General features: G+C 48.8%; 1 protein-coding gene across 8 annotated transcripts in view; it reads left to right on the top strand.

The window, feature by feature from the left end:
- Positions 1-2,113: 2,113 nt before the first annotated feature.
- The window catches only part of RNF144A (ring finger protein 144A), a 115,100-nt gene continuing 97,994 nt past the window's right edge, over positions 2,114-19,219 (top strand). For 4 of the 8 annotated variants that reach the window (XM_082356948.1, XM_082356944.1, XM_082356950.1 and 1 more), the window contains exon 1: positions 2,224-2,360. The gene's annotated coding sequence lies outside the window, so the exon portion shown is untranslated. Of the gene's footprint in view, positions 2,361-5,653; positions 5,780-19,219 lie in introns of all 8 variants that reach the window. The other 4 variants (XM_082356952.1, XM_082356951.1, XM_082356946.1 and 1 more) reach the window with 3 other exon arrangements.

Below are 19,219 nucleotides of genomic sequence, written 5' to 3'. Positions count from 1 at the left end.
TGATGAGTCACATTGCCCACAGGCACAAACGCTTAGCAACAAAGGGTATTTTTTAAAGTGATCTTGACCTGACAAACCTCTGGGTGAGACGGTTGAGAGCCGTGACCTGTGCAGAGGGTCAGTCGGACAGAAAACCAACCAGTGATGGGTGGACGTGACCTTGAGAGACATTGGAGAGAACCAGGAAGGTTGCTCAGTGGCACAGCTCAGAGCAAATGACTCTAGTCTTTATTTATTGAGCACTTACTATGCTCAAGGCCCTCTGGGAAATTCCATACAAAATTACTTCATTGCTGTTCTACAGAATCTCACGACCTAATAAAATCAGGCAGTAAATATCCAAAGCATGAAGTCTAAGAGATGCCATGATCAGCATTGAGACAAACTATTATACAACTTCAGACTCCTGGAGATGGGGAAAGCAGTGATGGATTGGGAAGACTTCACAGAGGAAAACGACATTTGAGATGCAGTGTATGGCCTGCTGCAAACTGTATTGTCAACGATGGTGTCCTCTTTCCCCATCTCCCCAACAAAAGTGATGTTAACAAAGACAAACAAACATGGGAATGAAGTCACACACACACACACACACACACACACACACACACACACACACGTCACTGCTTAAGGACCCAGTGGCTCAGTTGGGTAAGAAGTTGGCTTTGCACCTCAGCCCTCTTCCTGCCAGCCCTCCCCCCATCCCCATTCCCATGCCCCTGCTAACCATACAAACATCTGCATCTCAGTATGGCCCCATTCATCCTCCTCCCTGCTATTTGCTGTCATCCTTTCATTCATTTAATCATTCATTCATAAGCAGTATCACACCAGTACATTCCTGGTACCACAACCAGTGTATAGAAGGGGTGAATATATTTTCTGTGACGCTCAGGCCTTTATGCAGAATCATTTTCATCTTCTGGTGAGAGGCTGGAGTAACCAAGTATTGTTGGAATTCTTCCCATTGTGCCTTTTCCTTGAAAGATGACATTTGTACAAAGAATTAGACAAAGACATCAGAAGTGCTCATTCATATTTGGGGAGGAAAAATGTTTACCAGAATAACTTCTCAATGTAGATGAGAAGATTTATTATGATTATGATTATTATTTTTAAAAAGATGGTTATGTCGTAGAGGAAGGCAAATGATGCAGTGTCAAGATAGTTAAGAGTCTTGTAGTTTGGGGGAAAATGAGACAAATAACAGCTAAGGACTATGGAATCCTTACAATTTTCCAGTTATGTTGAGATTGCTCTATGCATATTTGCCGTATTTAACCCCTGCCAAGATCTCGATGACCATCTGTATTTTTCAGATAAGAAAATCAAAGCACAGAGAAGTTAAGTAACTTGCTTAAGGTCACTGGGCCCGTAGGTGATGGCATTAGAATTCGTGTTGAAGAAAGCTATGGTGGTGGGTTTTCCCATACTTCTGGAGAAAAGAGTCTGTCTATTGAAGGAGGCATTCTTTCATAGGCACCAATAGGTTTTGTTCAGATACGCATGCCTGAGACATATAATTTAGCACTGGTGCAACTTCCAGCTACTAGAGGGAGTGGCAAAGAGAAATCTTACAGGAAAATTCTACCTTCAAAGATCTTTGGCTCTAGCAAGCTAGAAACCCCAAGAATAGGAAATAAACTGCTGTGCCTGGATCTCGGGAATCCCCAGAAGGAAGGACCAGACAAGTTGCCTCCTCTTCTCCGTCCGTCCAAGCAATCAGGTAGTGGGAGGCAAAGACATTTCACGTGACGCTGGCGTGGAAAGGCCCTCAGCCTTCATCTCAAGGTCCCCACACGCCGGGGCATCAAGCCCAGGTTCTGGGAGCCCCGATCTGCTCTGAGGCAGTGCTCTTTCTATCACCCGGCTAAGAGTGTTTTGGGGTCACCCATTTCTCTCCCGTCTTGCTGATCGTTTCTCCCCGGCGCATGGGCATCTGGGGCAGTCTTCTGGCTGCCTCCGGACGACGCGCCCCGTGCTCCTCTTGGCGGCGTGAGGTCCGGGTGGTCCTCGGGCACCGGGTGTCCCCGCGGGCCTGCGCGGCCGAGGGCGGGGCGGGGCGCGGCGGCGGGCGCGGCGGGCGGGCGGCAGGGGGCGCTGCGCGCCGGGCGGGGGCGCTCGGGCCGAGCCTGTGCTCCCCGCGTCTTTGTGCCACTCGGCGCCGCCGCCCACTCTCCCCCCGCGGGCCGTGCGCCCCGGCTGGAGGGCGGGCGGGAATAAAGGGCACCTCCGGGCGGGGCGGCGGACACGCAGCGCGGACACCCGGCCCCGGACCGCGGACCTAGGCGCGGCGCGCGGAGCCCCGCCCGTGGCCGAGCAGGAGCGGCGGCCCCGGGGCCCCTGCCGCGCGGGACCAGGTGGGTGACGCGCGTCCCCTTTGTGTCGGCCTCGCGGGAGCCGGGCGCGGCCGAGGGGCCCGAGAGAGGTGGCCGTGCCGAGCCGGCCTCGGGCGCCGGCAGCGGGCAGGGGCGGGGGCCGGTCCGCGCCCAGGGCGCCACCCTGGCCCTGCCCCTCGGTGGCTCCAGTGCCGCGACCCCTTCGGGACCCCGCCCGCCTCCCGGTCCGCCGGGTCTGCAGCGCCGCGTCCCCGCGCTCCGGCCGGTCCCGCGGACGAGGTGGCGGCCCTGGGTTGGGGGCCGCGGGACGGACCACCGCGGTGGACGGGGTCTGGCGAGGGCGAGCCGCCGGGGCGCGGGGCGGGGGGGGCGTCGGGAAGGTTCAGCCCGGCCAGAGTGGGCCGGCGCCGCGTCCTCCGCGGGGCACATCCCGGCGCCCGGTGCCCGCGGCCGCCCGCCTCGCTCCTCCAAGCCGTCCCCTCCCCAGGGGCGCGCGGAAAGTTCCCTGCGGGTCTCCCCGCCCCACCCTCCGGCGGTGGCTGCCCAGCTTCCCCGTACCGTCCTGGGCACCCAGCTCCGGGCGCTCCTGCGAGCCTGGAGGCTCAGGGTCGCGGGGAGGAAGGGGTGCCTCGTGCGCCCTAATGATCTCCGTAGGCAGACCTCTGGATGGGCACTCCAGAAGTTCTCTCTGCCTGCCCTCTTCCCAGTGAACAATTATAATAATAATAAAAATCTCGCTCGACAAGTATCCCGTGCTGGCCTCGTGCCAGGCCTAAGGCAGGCGGGGTGAGGGAGCCCCAGGGGAGTATCCCCAGGGGGTCCTGCTGCCCTGCGGGGGGAGGGAGCTCTGGTCCCTGAACTAGAAACGGACCTCACATCTTGCTTTGAACTGTTGCGGGAGGAAAGCCTTTTTCTAGGAGCGGGCCTGGGGATCTGATAAGGACACATTCCAGTGAATCTGGCCTGGGGCAGCTGGCAGATAAGCTGTGCGGATAGTGAAGTGTGAGATGGGAAGTGCGGTGTGCGGACACCTGCCTGAAGAGCTGTGAGCTCGGTGCGTGCCCACGAGGTAGAGGCAGGGGGAGGGGCCCAGCTGCCGGTGAGCCTGGTACTGGGTCAGAGCTTGAAGGAGGGGCAGGTTCTAGGTGGCAGGAAGGGCCCCAGGCCAGAAGGAACTGCCCAGCGGAGGAAGGGGGAAGGAACACAAAGTGTGACCCTCGAACTTTCCCCCAGGCCTGCAGCCCAGGTGTTCCCTTTCCTGGTACTGAGACTCGGGACCTGGTCTTCTGCAGTTTTCCAGCACCTTTTTAATTTTTGCTTTTATTATTTTTTAGAGAGTGCAAAGGAATTATGCCTGGAGCGGTCAGATGAGGGTAGATGGTGAAATTCTGAATTCCAGGCCTCCTTTGGCCTTGATCCTGTGGCAGTGGGCGCCATTGATGCTTTTGGAGAGTGAGCTGGGCCCTGCTTTAGAGTGGTGAAGGCGCGGTTGAAGGATGGGGACCACACCTTACTGTCCAGTGTGGGGTGTGTCGCCTTTAGTCCCCAGCATGGGCTTCCACCTGTGCCCCTTATCAAAGGTCAGGCATGGATTCAGGAGAAAACAAGGTGCAAATGACCTAATTTTAATGGGAGGGGCCTTTTCCAGATCCAGCACCACTGGGGTTTGGGAGTTTGTTTAAAGAAGCTCTGATTCAAGTGTCAGGACGCTTGGAAGAGGAGCTGGAAGGGAGAACTCAAGGGCTGGGGGCAGAGCTGCAGCTGGCGGGTGATGGTGTGGGCGCCCACGGGCCGTGAAGATGGCGGTACTGAAACCTGCAAGAGCACTTTCCAATCCCTGTGTTTTAGAAGCCTGTTCCAGTGCCCTTACTTTGATCGAGTGGAATCCCTGCATCTAGGTCTTCACCTGAGTTCAGGGCTTGGCTTGTGGGCTCGATGTGGTTTGGGACTTGGAAGGGACTGCCCACACTTCAGTTGAAGCTGCTGGCATTTAGCGGGTGAACGTGCCGCTAGGCCAGACAGCGGCAGGGCCAGACGCCGGGAGCCACGTTGCCTGTTTTTTCCACTGTGGTTCATAATTTGTCCCCACTGCCTTCTTTTGTGCACATTTCTCCTCCTTCTTGAGAGCCTTTCTCTCTGGTGTAGAGACAGGGGAAGTCTGTCCCCGCAGACTGAACATCACAGAGCTCGCTGGTCAGCACAGATCACCAGGCCAGCTGGCCCACTGTGACTGAGGACACTGTGGGCTGGAGGGGGGAGGTCAGGGGCCTCAGCGACACAGAGGGCCATGGCTGGCCTGGGCCTGGCGTCAGCTCTCCCGACGGTCTGGTGTTCTTTCTCCTGTTCCACCCGAGAACTGGGAGGATGGAGACGTGTCAGCTGCCCTGGGGTCTGGTGGTCTGGAGCCCCTCAGACTCTTCCAGGGCATCTGGCCAATAAGGACCTCCCCTGGATCCTGCGGGTGTGGAAGATCAGAGGCAGCCATGAGGCTGTGAGTAGAATGGAATGCTTCTACGGAAGATGGACCCTCTCTGTATTCCCTTGGGTAGTTTCCTACCTTGGAGACCCGAGAACTAAGTTGAAGGTTCTTTCCTTTAAGACTGGAAAAGTCATGTGAGGCAATCGTTTCTGGAACCGGCCTCCTCTCTCCTTTGTTTCTGCATTACTGACACACATGAATACCTTTTCTTAATTAGATGAAGAAATTAAATGGAAGCAACTGTTCACATACCTGCTGGGGATTCGGGCTGAAAGGCAGAGCTTGTACAACTTTCTGACCCAGCTCTGTGACCTTGAGCAAGTGTCTTAACCTCCCTGTGTGGCCCCAGTTCCTTCAACTGTGAAACTAAGGTGTTGGTCTAAATGATTTCCAAGATCCAGATATAAAAATGTGCTGCTTTAAAGGTCTTTTCCAGGAGCATCAATATTGCCAATGCAACCATTTTTAAAGAATTTTGCAAGAAAAAAACATTATATATATTTCTGCTTTCAGAACAATGGCTTTTCTCAAAGATGATAATTTGAGAGATGGGCTTTGAAGAGGGTGGCTCCTTGGTGGTGAGAGTCTGCATCTTCCTTCTTTCCTGGAATCTAAAGCCTGAATCGGATTGTGTTTCCTGAATGGCCTATAGATAGACGCAGAGTAGGGCTTTCACCAGGAAGCAAGTAGACAAGCTGGATGCCGTGTTACAGAGGAAAAATAAGCTCCTGGGTAGCATGAAGAAGCATGTCAACCAACCTGTTATAGTCTCCTGGAGTTTGGCTCTGGAGAGCCAGGGAACAGTAGGTGTTCATTTAGCGTTTTCCATCACCAGGTGCTGATAGGAAGTGCTCTGTGTGCTCGGACCCAGTTCTCACTTGGCCCGTAGGACAGGCACCTCTACTGTCCCCAACCTACCCAGGTGAGAGGGACAAGGAGAAGGTGTGGCGTCCGAGGCCAGGTACGTGGTACATGTTGAAGCTGGCACGGAACTCAGAGTCCTGTGGAAAAGGATATCTTCCGTGACCTTGAGGCGGCTACGGTCTGGGGGGCGGAAGGTAGCCAGTCACAGATTGTTCTAGCGCTGGGGTCGGTGTGCACCGTGCAGTGGGGCGTGGTGAGCAGTCTGCCCGCTGGAGCCATTGGTGCTGGCTAGGACCTGAAGGATGAGTCCCGGTTAACCAGGCGAATGAGAAGGTCAGGGTCAAATTCTGGGGCTGGGAACAGCAAGAAACTGCCCAGGGTGGGAAGGGAACTTCGGGCCGGCCCAGTGGGGCTGAGCCCCTGTCCTGCTGGAGGGTGGCCCGGCTCTCTCTGAACCCTGTTCAAACCAAGCTCCTGGGTGCAACGCCGCTGCTTTCACTTCTGGAATCTTCTGGACCATCCCAGCAGTGCGGGGGACTTTCGTTCTTTGGTGTCGGAGCCTCTGTCCTAGAAGTCTTCCCTCCTTTTCCCTTCCCGCCCCCAGTTTCCTCGGTAGGGGAGAGAGGCTTCAGGGAAGATGAGAGGAAACCCAGCAGCAGCCGTGGTGGTTTTTACAGCCCAGCGTCACCACGCCCTGTCTGCGGGGTCACCTGAGCAAGGCTGCTGTGATTCCCCAGGTGGTGGCAGCCGGGCCTGCAGTGGGGACGCTCCGAGCTGGAAGCGAGCCCCAGCGAAGGACGGCAGTGAGACGGGGGTCACCCCTGCTCCTGCCGGCTCCACCCTGCAGGCAAGAACCCGGGCGGAGCCGGTGGGGCAGGGGATTCCAGACCCGGAAGATGGAACCCGATGATATGGTTGACCTGGGACATGTTTTGGCCTCCAAAGGGTCAGTTTTCAAACAGGGCATGTTTGATGTTGAGGTGGCAGCGTTTCAAGGTGGTTTGGAGGGAGGTGAGCTGTGCGGTCTGCATCGAAGGAGAACAGAATGCCTTTCGGACTCCCGCTGACCCGCTAGCCGCGCAGGTAGCCAGGGGGCCGTTCCTTGACGGTCTGTCACTGCATCTGGGACGTGCTACCTGGCCAGCGGCAGGTGGTGTGTGCATCCCCTCCCTGCTTGTCCTCTGTAGCTGGCAGGTCTGCAGGCGCTCCCACTTTCCAGAACAGCCCCGCTGGCCACCCCTTGCGGCCCCCTCTGCGGGGAGGCTTGCCCACACACCCTACAGGAAGGGCAGCCTCCTGGGCACAGCGGCTGCTTTCTCCCCCGGCTCATGGGTGGAAAGTGCGCAGACCTCTGCATTAGGGGCCTCTTTGACCTCAAGGTAGAACAATCTCTTCAGTAGGTGTTCTGAGGCCAGAATCATGCAGATACTGTTTCACTTTCCCGGGACGATTTTTGTGGTTCCCAGTGGTGTCCGCCTCCAGGCTCACCACTGACCTCTTGTCGCTTTCCTGCTGAGACACCGTTGTTTGTTAAGTCACGCATGTGCCCCTGGATCGAGCTTCCGAGATTCTTCCCACTTGGTTCCAGCCCGTCTTTCCAGGCTGATCTGTCCGCAGCTTCCACACGTAGGCCCTGGAACATTCTCCCACCACCTCCACGTGCCAAATTCCTAATGATCCTTCCAGGTTTCACACACATGTTGCCTTTTTCTTAAAGCTGTGGGATCATCGACGTGGGGACCGTGGAGGCCAACTCCGCCAGCACTGGCGTCTTACAGATGAGAAAATGCAGGCGCGGAGCAGAGAGGACGGAATGGCAGACCTGGGGCTCCAGCCAGGCCCCTGTCCTTCCAGGCCCCAGCCTCCTCTTTCTCCTGTGAGCTGGGAGCCTCTTCTCTACCAGGTGTTTCCACAGCAACATTTTTTCAGAACCTGTAATTGCACTTAAACCTCTCTAATCTAATTTTGCTGTAACTTTATTTCTTTTTTTTTTTTTTGAACTCTACTTTTTAATGGTTGGCTTTGTTCATCACTGAATTTTTGTCTTGTCTTTTGTTTTTCCCTCCTATCATTTCTTTTACTAAATTATAAGCTCTACGAGGGTAGGAACTTCTTCATGTTTGCATTCCCTCAGTGCCTATCGTGCTCTCTCTAAATGAATTTTTGCTCTGTGATTGAATCCAAGATAGAGAAACCTGGTTCAAAAGGGAACCTGAGGCAGGTTATCGACAAGGAGATGGGATCAGGGTTCACATTCTGTTCTCCAGGAAGATCTGAGCAAATCGAGAGATGCTTTCTCTTTGGGGAGGTCAGGCCACAGAGCAGGACACTGCAGGATGCGTTCATGAGGATGTCGGGGACCCGGGGCTGAGGATGAGGCTCCATCAGCCTCACGAGTCTGGATCTTTCTAATGGGAGGCAGAGGTGCTCTAGGTAAAGAGGTGGTCAGGGTTCCTGGAGGGTTTGCCAGGTGAACGTGGTGGGGACCCTCGAGTCACATGGAAGAACGGAGCTGTTAGAGATTCTGTACCTACAGGGCATGTAAGATAATCCATAGTGGTGGGCGTGTTCTCTGTCCCCGAGGAGTCTTATTTTTTGAGTGCCTTCCCCTCTGCTTTGGTGCATGAGGCCAGTTTGCATTCTAGAGCATCTTGTAGGCTGTGTGTTCCCAGAGCAGCTTTGCTCTGGGAAGTGGGAAGGCTTGCAGACACCCTGGGGGGCTGGCTGTTGGTTATGACATTAAGAACATAAAGAAACAAACAGTCCCATAAATTGATTTTTCCTGACACCCTGATTGCCACACGGTACTTCTTGGTACCACATGCATGGCTCATAGCAGTCCTAGGACAATGGAATACAAAGAGCTTCCCGAAGGCTTTCAGAGCTGGCGCCTCGGGAGCCGAATTTGTTGGTGGAAACTGTATATTTCTTCCTAATCGCTTGGCAGGGGTGAGGCAGCGCCAGTGCTGGTGTGGACCAGACAGAGCTGGCTGTCCCTGCTGAGATCGCAGTTGCTTCTTCTTCTTTCTTCTTTATGTCTTGATGAAGCATTAGCCTGAGATAGTGGGAGGTAGAGCGGTGGGTGGGCTGGATGTATGAGAAGAAGAAAAACGGGATCTTTAGTCCCTCAACTCGTGGGACCCTAAGAAATTGCCTCTGCTTCCGTGTTTATTCTCCCCGCTTCTCCCAGTCTCGCTCATTGAGACCTTCCTAACTTCCCTCTTGTCCTCAGGCAGACGTATGATGCTATAGACCCAGGCTTTGTGTGCCTCCCCACATTCGTATGTTGAAACCTGACCCTCAGTGGGATGTTGCTAGGAGATGGGGACTTTGCAAGGTGATAGGTTTAGATGAGGTCGTGAGGGTGGGGCCCTCATGAACGGGATTAGTGCCCTTGTATTGATAAAATAGACCCCAGAGAGCTCCCTCGCCCCTTCTCTGTGGCAGGACGTGGTGAAGACCGCTGTCTGTGAACTAGAAATGGGTCTCACCAGACACCAGATCTGCTGGCACCTCGTTCTTGGACTCCCAGCCTCCAGAGCTGTGAGGAATAGATGTTTGTTGTTTAGAAGCCACCCAGTCTGGAATTTTTGTTAGGGAAGTCTGGATAGACTAAGAGGCAAAATGGCTCGTCACCAGTCATATTGGGGGTGAACCCGCTCTGCTGATCATCTTCAGAGACCCTGATAAGGTCATGTTCCCAGACGCTGGGACCTAGGAGTTCAGCATATCTTTTGGGGACACAGTTCAGCCCATAACACACATCTCCCAGTGCCACGCAGTACATGTGCGTATGTCCTTGTATGTTACTGAATGTCTGGCCAGCAACACGACACTCCCTGTGTCCTCGGTGACAAGGCACGGAAGGGGCTGGTGGCTGGCCTTGGTTCAGCTGCCCTGACAACCCAGGGTCTCCTGTGTCTGCACCGTCTTGCCCTGGACCCCGGGGCCAGGTGGCTCTCCAGGCTGCACTCACATCCGTGTTTAGGTAGCCGGAGAGGTGGGGCAGTTGGTGTCAGATCCATTTGTCTTTCTTTATCATGGAAACCACCCTTTCCAAAAGCACCACGGCTGCCTCTGTTTCTGTCTCATTGCGCTGGGCTGGATGGCAACTCTGGGGAGTAAGAGAAGCTGGGAACGTGAGAGACCACGGGAGCAGGGAGAGCGTCCCCGAGTGGATGGGACGGGACAGAGCTTCCGGTGTGGTGCGTGGCTAGACTGTGATTTAGTACAATGTCTTTGCTGCTCTCACTTGATCTTCTCTGAAAGGCAAAAATCCTTATGGGATGAGGTCCAGACCACCGTGCACGTGGCTTAAATGTTCTTAGTGTCTCGCCAGGGTAGTGCAAGCACACCTGAGTCTCCCGTGGATATTTGTGGTTTGGGGTGCAATGAGGGTCAGGAAATCAGTCCAGTCTTGTTCATTTCTGTATCCCTCTAACACCTGGCACACGGTGCCTGGGACATGGTAGGTGCCCAGTACATATTTGTTGAACTTAGTAGGCGTCTTTTTCCTTCAAAGACGTTCGAGTCCAGAAACAATATCGTCATTCCTTCTTTCTTTTTGTTCATTCATTCACTTGGCAACATGGTTTTGGTCCTGGGGGTTGAAAGGCAGATTAAGGAATAGACAGTGAGGGTGAGCCATGGGCGGGGTTGGGGGGGACGGACTGGTGAGGCGTTTCTAGAACAAGATAGGGTGTGCTGTTCAGTAATCAACAGGACGGACAGGTATCAATCTCGTAAACTTTTGTAATTTTATAAAATCCAGTTTCACTAAAAACAACCACTTGAGACACATAGGAATTTCCACGTAGCAACACCGCTCACTCTCCATTTCTCCTATTTGTGAAATAGCTCCAACGTAAGGTGCATGCTTTTTAATATGCTCAATAAATATTTATTGAGCCCTCACGCTAAGCCAGGTCCTGGGCTGTGGAATGTGCAAACGTGAATAAGTCTCTGAAGGAAATGTTTTCAGTTTGTCCTTCAATGAATGTACCCTTCCTATAGCAGAGTGGCCGGGAACAGTTCTTATCTGTTAATACTTTAATCACTCCTAGGATTCTTTTCCTTTGGCCTGAAGCCATGCTTCCTTGATAGTGACCTTGTTTTCTCCCTGTCCCCAGCCACGTGCAGCTGGTCCAGCCTTTGTCCAGGAGGACCAGCTCGACTGCCCGCGGGGGCCGCTGGTTGGAGGCCTTGGGCTGTGTCCTGGGGCCTAACAGATAAGGCCTCTCTTTGGGGACCTCTTCCTGGTACAGCAGGAGCAAACCAAAGGCGGGCAGGCAGCGGGGAGTGCGGGTGGAGGCCCGGGCTGTCCAGTCAGCAGCCACTGGCCCCGTGGGGCTGCTGAGCCCTTGAACTGTGGCCAGTCCCACGTGAACTGTGCCCTGAGTGTAGAAAGCATCTGGCTTCCAAGATCTAGTGTGAAAAACAGAATGCAAGATGTCTCATTAATAACGTTGAAGTTGATTACATGTTGAAATGATTTTAGTTTGGCTGTATTGAGTTAAATATATTACTAAAATGAATTTCCTTTGCTTATTTTTACATTTTTTTTTTTTTTTTAATGTGGATACCAGAACATTTAAAATTACCGATGTGGCTCTCCTGATATTTCCTTGGACTGATGGTCCGAAGGGACTTGGAGGGGTGAGTTTCTTTTTCAGCTGACAGACCTTGTGACCAGCCTAGCCCTGCCCCCTTCTAGAACCTGGCCACCCGGGGACTTGGCACTGGTGGGCCGGCCAGGAGCAGGTCTGGGCCTGGGTTGTGTCGAGTTTACTGTCACTGGAAGGTTCTCTCTTGAGTTTAGTCCTGGATGCTTGAGATTCCTGCCCAGCTCGGCCCATCCTCTTCAGCCTTCGCTATTCAGATTCAAGCGTTCCACTGAGTCCATTCAGTACCAATTCAGATGCAAGTCCGTGGACTTTTATGTTTAATGTGTAAAAGGAGGGGCTCGCCTTAGATGAACATTTTTCTTTACAAAGCTCCTTGATCATTGAAATCTTCCTTGACTGTCAACTTCCGGCCTCGGGTTAATAGCCGCAAGCCCTCCTGGTTTTCTCTCCCGAGTCCCCCGTGGCTCACAGTGTCCACCTGGCTTGCCCTGGGACATCGGCTTCTGGCTACCCGCTGTCGAGGGTCAGGTCAAGTGCATCCAGCAGTCCTCCACCACTAGATGCCCAATGGAGACTGGTTGAGAGAATCCTCTCCCACACATGTCCCCTCTTGGTGAATATTGCCGCCCGTGCCTGGCCTGAGTCCACACATCTCGCCTAAGATGTTCTAGAGTGTTTTCTCCAGCTGGTCAGCTGCCCACCCAGGCATCGTTCTCTAGCTGACCTCCGGAAAGCTGTCGTCCTCATTCCCAGCAACGGTGCCTGCCTTGTTTGCATCCCCGCTTTCAGAGCTGCCAGCTTTTTTTCCCTGCACCTTTGAGATGTGTTTCTTTCGCCTGCCCTTTCCATTCTCTGGCCTGCCGTCCTTGGCTGGCTGTATTCCCTGCCGTCACTGGTCACACTGCCATGGTCCAGGGCGTCCCAGGATACCTCTGCCTCCACGCTCCACATCACCCGCTTTTCTCGGCATCCCAGGCTCACCTCCGCTTTCCTGACTCGGCACTCTGCCTTCTCCTGTGGCCGTCCCGCTTTTCTCGGCATCCCAGGCTCACCTCCGCTTTCCTGACTCGGCACTCTGCCTTCTCCTACGGCCGTCCTGGCTCACCAGCTGCTTCTCTTCCTGCCGGTTCCCGGGAGCTCTGCGCGGCCCCTTTGGCCCTCATCCTGTCCCTGAACTGCCCTGGCATTTTGTGGATGACACGGAGTTGAGTCAGCGTCCTTTTACTGCCGATCACAGCAGGCACGGTGCCTAGGGCCTGCGAGCTTTGCAAAATTGAGTATTTTAAAATCCTGGAAACAGGTATTAGCTCCAAAGTATTAAAAAAAAAACAAGAAAAGAAAAGAAGCCCAAAACCTGAAAAGCCAAAATTGATGGTAATACCCGTGTCGTGTTATGTCAACAAAATATAACTGTCATTTAGTCAGCTGAGAGTTAAGACACAGTCATATAGAAAATCATATTTAACCTGAAATGAGGGTACTCTTTAGTGTTTGGCATGATTCACGGTGGGGCCTCTGGGAGTAAAACATCCCTGAGGTAAGCACTGCTCTCCATGCTTCTGCCTTCTGAGATTCAGGCTTCCCCATTTATTTGTCACACTCTCCTCGCTAAACGGCAGGCCAGGCCTATCACTCATTTTTGAATTCCCAGCACAGGGCCTTTTACACCCAGCTTCAGTGTGCTAAACTTTTATCGCAATTCAGTACGTTAAAAACATAAATAAATAAGGGACATTAAGATGCTGCCTGAAGGTTTAAAAGTTTCCTCTTTTTTCTGAAGCATTACCATATGGTAGTTTTTAAAACCACTGACATTTATAAACTGACCCCACGTGACAAAAACCCTTAGATGAACTGCTAATAAAAATAATCATCTAGAAGCTGCAAATATAGTTTGTATCATTTTAGCTTAAATTGTATGTGGATCTTTCCTTCCATGGACCGTATGTACTTTATACCACACTGCTTATCTAGAAACCGGTCTAGTTACAGTGTAACTACCATTATGTGATAATAAATACTTTAGGTCGTAAGATAAAAAATTTCTGGGTTAAAATTTTTTTTAATTGAAAAACAATCCGAAGATAAGTTAAGCTACAGGGAACATTTGCTAATATGATGAAGTGGGCTCTGCTGCAGAGCGGGGAGCGTTTAAATATAAATCATGTTGCCTCAGCAGGAAGAATGAATTTCTAGGTCTAATCTGGGGGAAGGGATGACTGAAGGATAAATGCATGATTTTTATTTGTAACCGCATGATTACTTCAGACAGTTGCACTTTGGAGAATTTTGCTCAAGGGAATGATACTAAATCTGGAGAAAAAGAAGTGCTTTAGGCCCAAATGCTCTTCATTTGTTTCTTTGTGTGTTTTTAATAATAGCCCCAAATGGCAAACATCTAAATATGGATAAGCGAATATCCCGCTCTTATTTGGTAAGATTTTTAGAGATTATGGTCATGGGAAAATGTTTAAAATATATCATTAAGTGAAAAAAATTATGAGACTGAATTGTATGCATGATATGTGTACAAAGATGGAAAATATACTACAGAAAGGGAATCCTAACTCACAAGGATTGTGACATTTTTTTCTATTTTTGATTTTTTAAATTGTGGTTCTTTTTAATTTTATAGTGGAATTATTTCAGTTTAAAAATGTTTAATTATAAATTCTGCACTCCCCCCCCCCAAATTTTATTATTATTTCATATACAACAAATATATTTCAGCAAATAACCCTGTGTCTCAAGTGGACGTTCTGCTTCCAGGGCTTGAAGAGAAATGAGTGTAAACTAGTAGACACCCCTCCTGTTAGTTAAACAAGATAAAGCAATACAAACACTGACCTTTTTCCCGAAAGGGGGCTCTTCCAGGCTTGCTTATAGCTAATGCCCCTGCGTCCCAGCAGTGACACTTAATGTCAGAACCATGACACTCGGCCTGTGAAGTCCGGGCACCTCCTAGTCCTGTGGTTATGGTCACTGCCTGAGCTGAACGGAGCAGGACCACAGGCCCGGTGGCTCAGAATCCTCCTCCAGACTCCACATCCCATCGGTCACTTCCGCAAAGACCTTTAACCTCTCTGTAAATGGTCCCATTTTATCCACCTAAAAAGTGAGACTAGTACTAGGGCTACTTCTTTTTCGGGGCTCCTCTGAGGATTTCATAAATCGCCAGTGAGAAAACCTGAAGAAAAGCCTTTAAGCTCTATCCAAAAGGCAGAGTCACAAATAAGTCTTCAGAGTTCCACAGGGACGGAGGCAGCCAGGTATGAGATGTGAGGAAGTGGTGAGGGGTCTGGGAACTCGGACAAATACTGCCTCTAAATGAACTCAAATTCCATCTGGGAAGCACGTCCCGGTTGGATACAATACCGCCCTTCTGGTCCACAAAAATGGAAAGTATTAGACCCATCAAGGCTGTTATTTTCTCTAGCTTTTCAGCTGTTTCTGTTGACAACAGTCTAAATGAAATAATGCCACATTTCTTCCTTTCCTTATTTTTCTCTTTTGATTGTTGTTTTGCTTTAAATTTTCAGTGAAAATGCCCCAAACCACTGCATTGCTGGTAGACACAGCAGATACAGGCTATGGGCTGAGGTTAGTCCTACATGCATTTCTTATTGAAAGCTCACACTCCTTATGTTTTATGTACCATCTTAACCATCACAATTTTAGCCTAGCTAGATGTTTATCAATTTTATTGATCTTTCAAAGAATCAGCTCTTGGTTTTGTTGCTTTTCTCTGTTTTGTTCTGTTTATGATTTCATTGATTTTTGCTCCAGTTTTTATGTCTTTTCTTCTGCTTGTTTTAGGCCTAAGTTGCTCTCTTCACTCTAGTTTTCTAAAGAGGAAGCTTTGATTATTGGTTTTAGATCTTTCTTCTTCTGGCATATAGGCATTTAATGCTATAAATTTCCCTGTCGGCACTGTGTTTGCTACATTCTGCTCATCTTGATAAGTTATATTTTAATTTTCATTCAGTTCAAAATATTGTTAGTTTCTCTTGAGACTTCTTCTTTGGTCCATGTGTTATTTAGAAGTGTGCTGTTTAATCTCCAGATAGTTGGGGATTTTCCAGCTATCTTTCTGTTATTGACTCCCAATTTAATTCCATTGTGATGTGAAAGCATACTCGGTATGATTTTTGTTGTTTTTGTTAATTTGTTAAAACGTGTTTTATGGCCTAAAGTGCTCCATATGAACTAGAAGAATGTGTATTCTGCTGTTGTTGGATGGAATATTCTATGTGTCAAATAAATCAAGTTGATTGTTTAGTGCTGTTCAGGTCAGCTGTGTACTAACTGCATTTCTTGCTGAATCTGTCCATTGCTGAAAGGAGTGGGGAAGCCTCTTAACCATAATAGTGGGTTTGTCTATTTCTCCTTGCAGGTCTGTCAGTTTTTGCGTCTGTATGTTCCCACTATGTTGTTAGGTACATACACGTTTAGTATTTTTATGTCTTCTTGGAGAATTGACTCTATTGTTACGTAGTGTCCTTCTTTATCCCTGATGATTTTCCTTGGTCTGAAGTCTGCTTTGTTTGAAATTAACATAGCTACTCCAGCTTTCTTTTCTTTATCATTAACATGTTATGTCTTTTTCCATTCCTTTATTTTTAACCGGAGTCTTTTTATTTAAAGTGGGTTTCTTTAGACAACATTTAGTTGAGTCTTGCTATTTTATCCACTCTGAAAATCTCTGACTTTTAACTGGTACAGTTAGACCGTTCACACTTAAAGTGATTATTGATATAGTTGGATTAATACCTACCATAGTTGAAATTGTTTTCTATTCATGACATCTGTTCTTTGTTTTTTTCTCCCCCTTTTTCTGACTTCTCTGGTTTTGAGTATTTTATATCATTCTATTTTATCTCCTCTATTGGCATATCAGTTATACTTATTTTTAACCTTTTTCAGTGGTTGTCCTAGAGTTTGCTATATATATATATATAGCATATATATATGTATGTATTCAATATACATATTTTACTAAACTAAAAGTCCACTTTCAGATAACACTATACCACTTGCTATGTAGGAAAGGTGCCTTATAGCAAGTATTCCTGATTCTTCTCTCCCTGCCCTTATGACTTCACTGTCATTCTTTTCCCTTGTCCATATTCTGTAGTCACCCAATGCACTGTTGCTATTCCTGCTTTAAATAATTTTCTTTTAGATCAATTAAGAAAATTAAAAAATGAAACATTATATTTTACCTTCATTTATTTTCTCTCTAACTCTTTCCCTGTGTTTATGTTGATCTGTGTTTCTGACTTATTTTCTTTCTCTCTAAAGAACTTTACATTTTTTTTTGTGGTAGATTCCCTCAGTTTTTGCTTGTCTGAAGAAGTATTTATTTTTCCTTCACTTTTGAGGGATAGTTTTCCTGGAAATAGAATTTTAGTTTGGTAGTGGCTTTCTTTCAACATTTTAAATAGTTCACTCCACTTTCTTGCTTGTATGGCTTCTGTAGAGAAGTCAGATCTACTTTCTTATACCTGCTCCTCTATAGGTACAGTGTTTTTTCTCCTTCATTTCTGGTTTCTTTCAAGATTTTCATTTGGTATTTGATTTGTGCAACTCAGTATGGTATGCCTAGGAGTACATATTTCGGTATTTCTCCTATTTGATGTTCTCTGAGCTTCCTGAATCTGTGGTTTTGTGTCTGTAATTGATTTTGGAAAATTCTCGGCCATGCTTGCTTCAAATATTTTCCTCTTTTTTCTTTTTCTGGTGTTCTAATTATGTATATGTCATATACTGACATATGCATATGTCAGTATGTATATTGAAATTTTCCTACAGTTCTTGAATGTTCTTTATTTATTTATCTATCTATTTATTTCTGTTTGCATTTTAGTTTGGGAACTTTCCTACTGTTGAAATTTGAAATTTTCCTGCAGTTCTTGGATGTTCTCTTCCTTCCTTCCTTCCTTTCTTCCTTCCTTCCTCCATCCCTCCCTCCCTCCCTTCCTTCCTTCCTTCCTTTCTTTCTCTCTCTCTCTCTCTCTCTCTCTCTTTCTTTCATTCTTTCTTTCTTTCTTTTCGGTTTGCATTTTAGTTTGGGAACTTTCTTTTACCTATCTTCAATCTCACTGACTTTTCTCTTTGCTGTGCTTACTCTGTTGATGAGCCCGACTAAGGCATTCTTCATTCTTTACAATATTTTGTTTTCTAGCATTTCCTTTGATTCTTTAAAAAAATTTCCATCTTTATGTTTACATAACTGTGGATGAAAAATGTCACCTGCCACATCAGTAAACAAAGGATGTTGTGGCCATCAAGCCATCAGCCACTGCAGCCACCGCCAACTGTGTACCCTGAGGGGATTTAGGGTGGAGAAAAGTAGGACACTGGCCCTAGATAGCTGAGGTGCACATCAAAGGAATGGTTTCAATGAGTCCAGACTCTTACATCTTCCCATACATAGAAAAGCGCTAAATTCATTAACTTGAGATGTCTGTTTTTTCTTTAATTAACTGTAATCTTTTAATGTTCTGAAGACCCAGTTTTTGTTGCAAAACTCCTATGAATCCTGGTTCCTCCCTTACCTCTTCAGAGCCGTCCCTCAGAGCGATTTGAGAGGCTGTCTCCCAGGCTTAAGTCCTCAGAAAATCCTCCAAATAAAATATAATTCTCAGCTTTTAGGTTGTGCGTTTTTTTTCAGTCCACATAACCCATTGGCTTTGCGTTTTGTCTACGCTGCCCAAAAGAACCCTTATTGTATTAACCATAGCTATTTTAATCCCCTGTGTGATAATTACAGTATCTGTGTCATGTCTGGGTCTCGGCTTGATGCTTGCTCTGTCTCTTCAGATTGCAATTTCTCTTGCATATGGTATGCTTTGTGGGTTTTTTGTTGATAGCTGAGCATGATGTATTTGTTAGTAGGAACTGAGGTAGAGAGCCTTTAGGGTGAGGTTTTATGTTAATGTTGGTAGGAGCTGAGCTGTGTTTAATGTGTGCTGTAGCTGTAGGTGCCAGAGGCTTCAGATTCCCCTTGTGAACTTTTTTGTCTTCCCTGACGTCTTTGGGGTTTCCTAAGAACTTTCTTAAGAACTCATCATTAGAGAGTGTCCGTTTCCTGCAGCCCTCTCACCTGTAATTCACTGTTACCATACTGGTGCCCTGTTAATGGGGCTGTAAGTTGAGAGGCAGGGGAGCATTCTATACTCTCAACATTAAGCCTCAGTCTTTCAGCAGGACAGTGTAGCTGGGCTGTGTTCTTCACAAGAGTTTCTTAGCTATTTTGCTCCTCCTTGGGTGAGACAGGGTGAGACAGGACTGGAGTGGGGTCATTGCTGTTCTTCAGGTTAGGTGAGGGCTGCAGAATGGGCCTGTGTTATGTAGACCGTCCTGGGCATATTTCAATTGGTTACTCTTCCCCTCTCCAAGCTAGAACCAGGAGTGAATTATCTTGGTTCTTCACTGTGAGAACCTGGTGGGATTCCTAGAGGTCCAACCCACCAAAGCATGGGGGCCTCCTCAAGACTGTGGCCCCTCGTAGTTTCTTTCTCACTCAGTCTAGTTCATACTCAACCTCTAGCAATTCATGAAAATTACCATGTAGGTGATCCTATCTGTTAGGGCCTAGAGGATTCTCCTTCTGGTGAACAGATCTTGGCTGTGACTCTGTGACCCCTCCAGATTTCAGGGGATTGGTTTGCCCTGTGCCCTCAGTTTTCTGACGGGTCCAAGAAGTTTCTGATTGTGGGTTTGTCCAGCCCTTTCGTGTGAGGATGGGAGTGACAGCTCTTTATGTGTCAGAGCTGAAACCTCAGGTCTCCACCCTCACAGTTTTCTGCCCACATGTGCTATTCTGCCTTACTCTCCTTTGTTCAATAACAAACCTTGTGAAGGCGTTGGCTGTGAGAGTGGAGAGGATATCAACGGAAACCAGGGCACTC

The sequence above is a fragment of the Balaenoptera borealis genome (genome assembly GCF_965194805.1).
Source record: "Balaenoptera borealis genome assembly, chromosome: 15".
Taxonomy (NCBI): Eukaryota; Metazoa; Chordata; class Mammalia; order Artiodactyla; family Balaenopteridae; genus Balaenoptera; species Balaenoptera borealis.
This window is presented reverse-complemented; position numbering and strand designations above follow the sequence as displayed.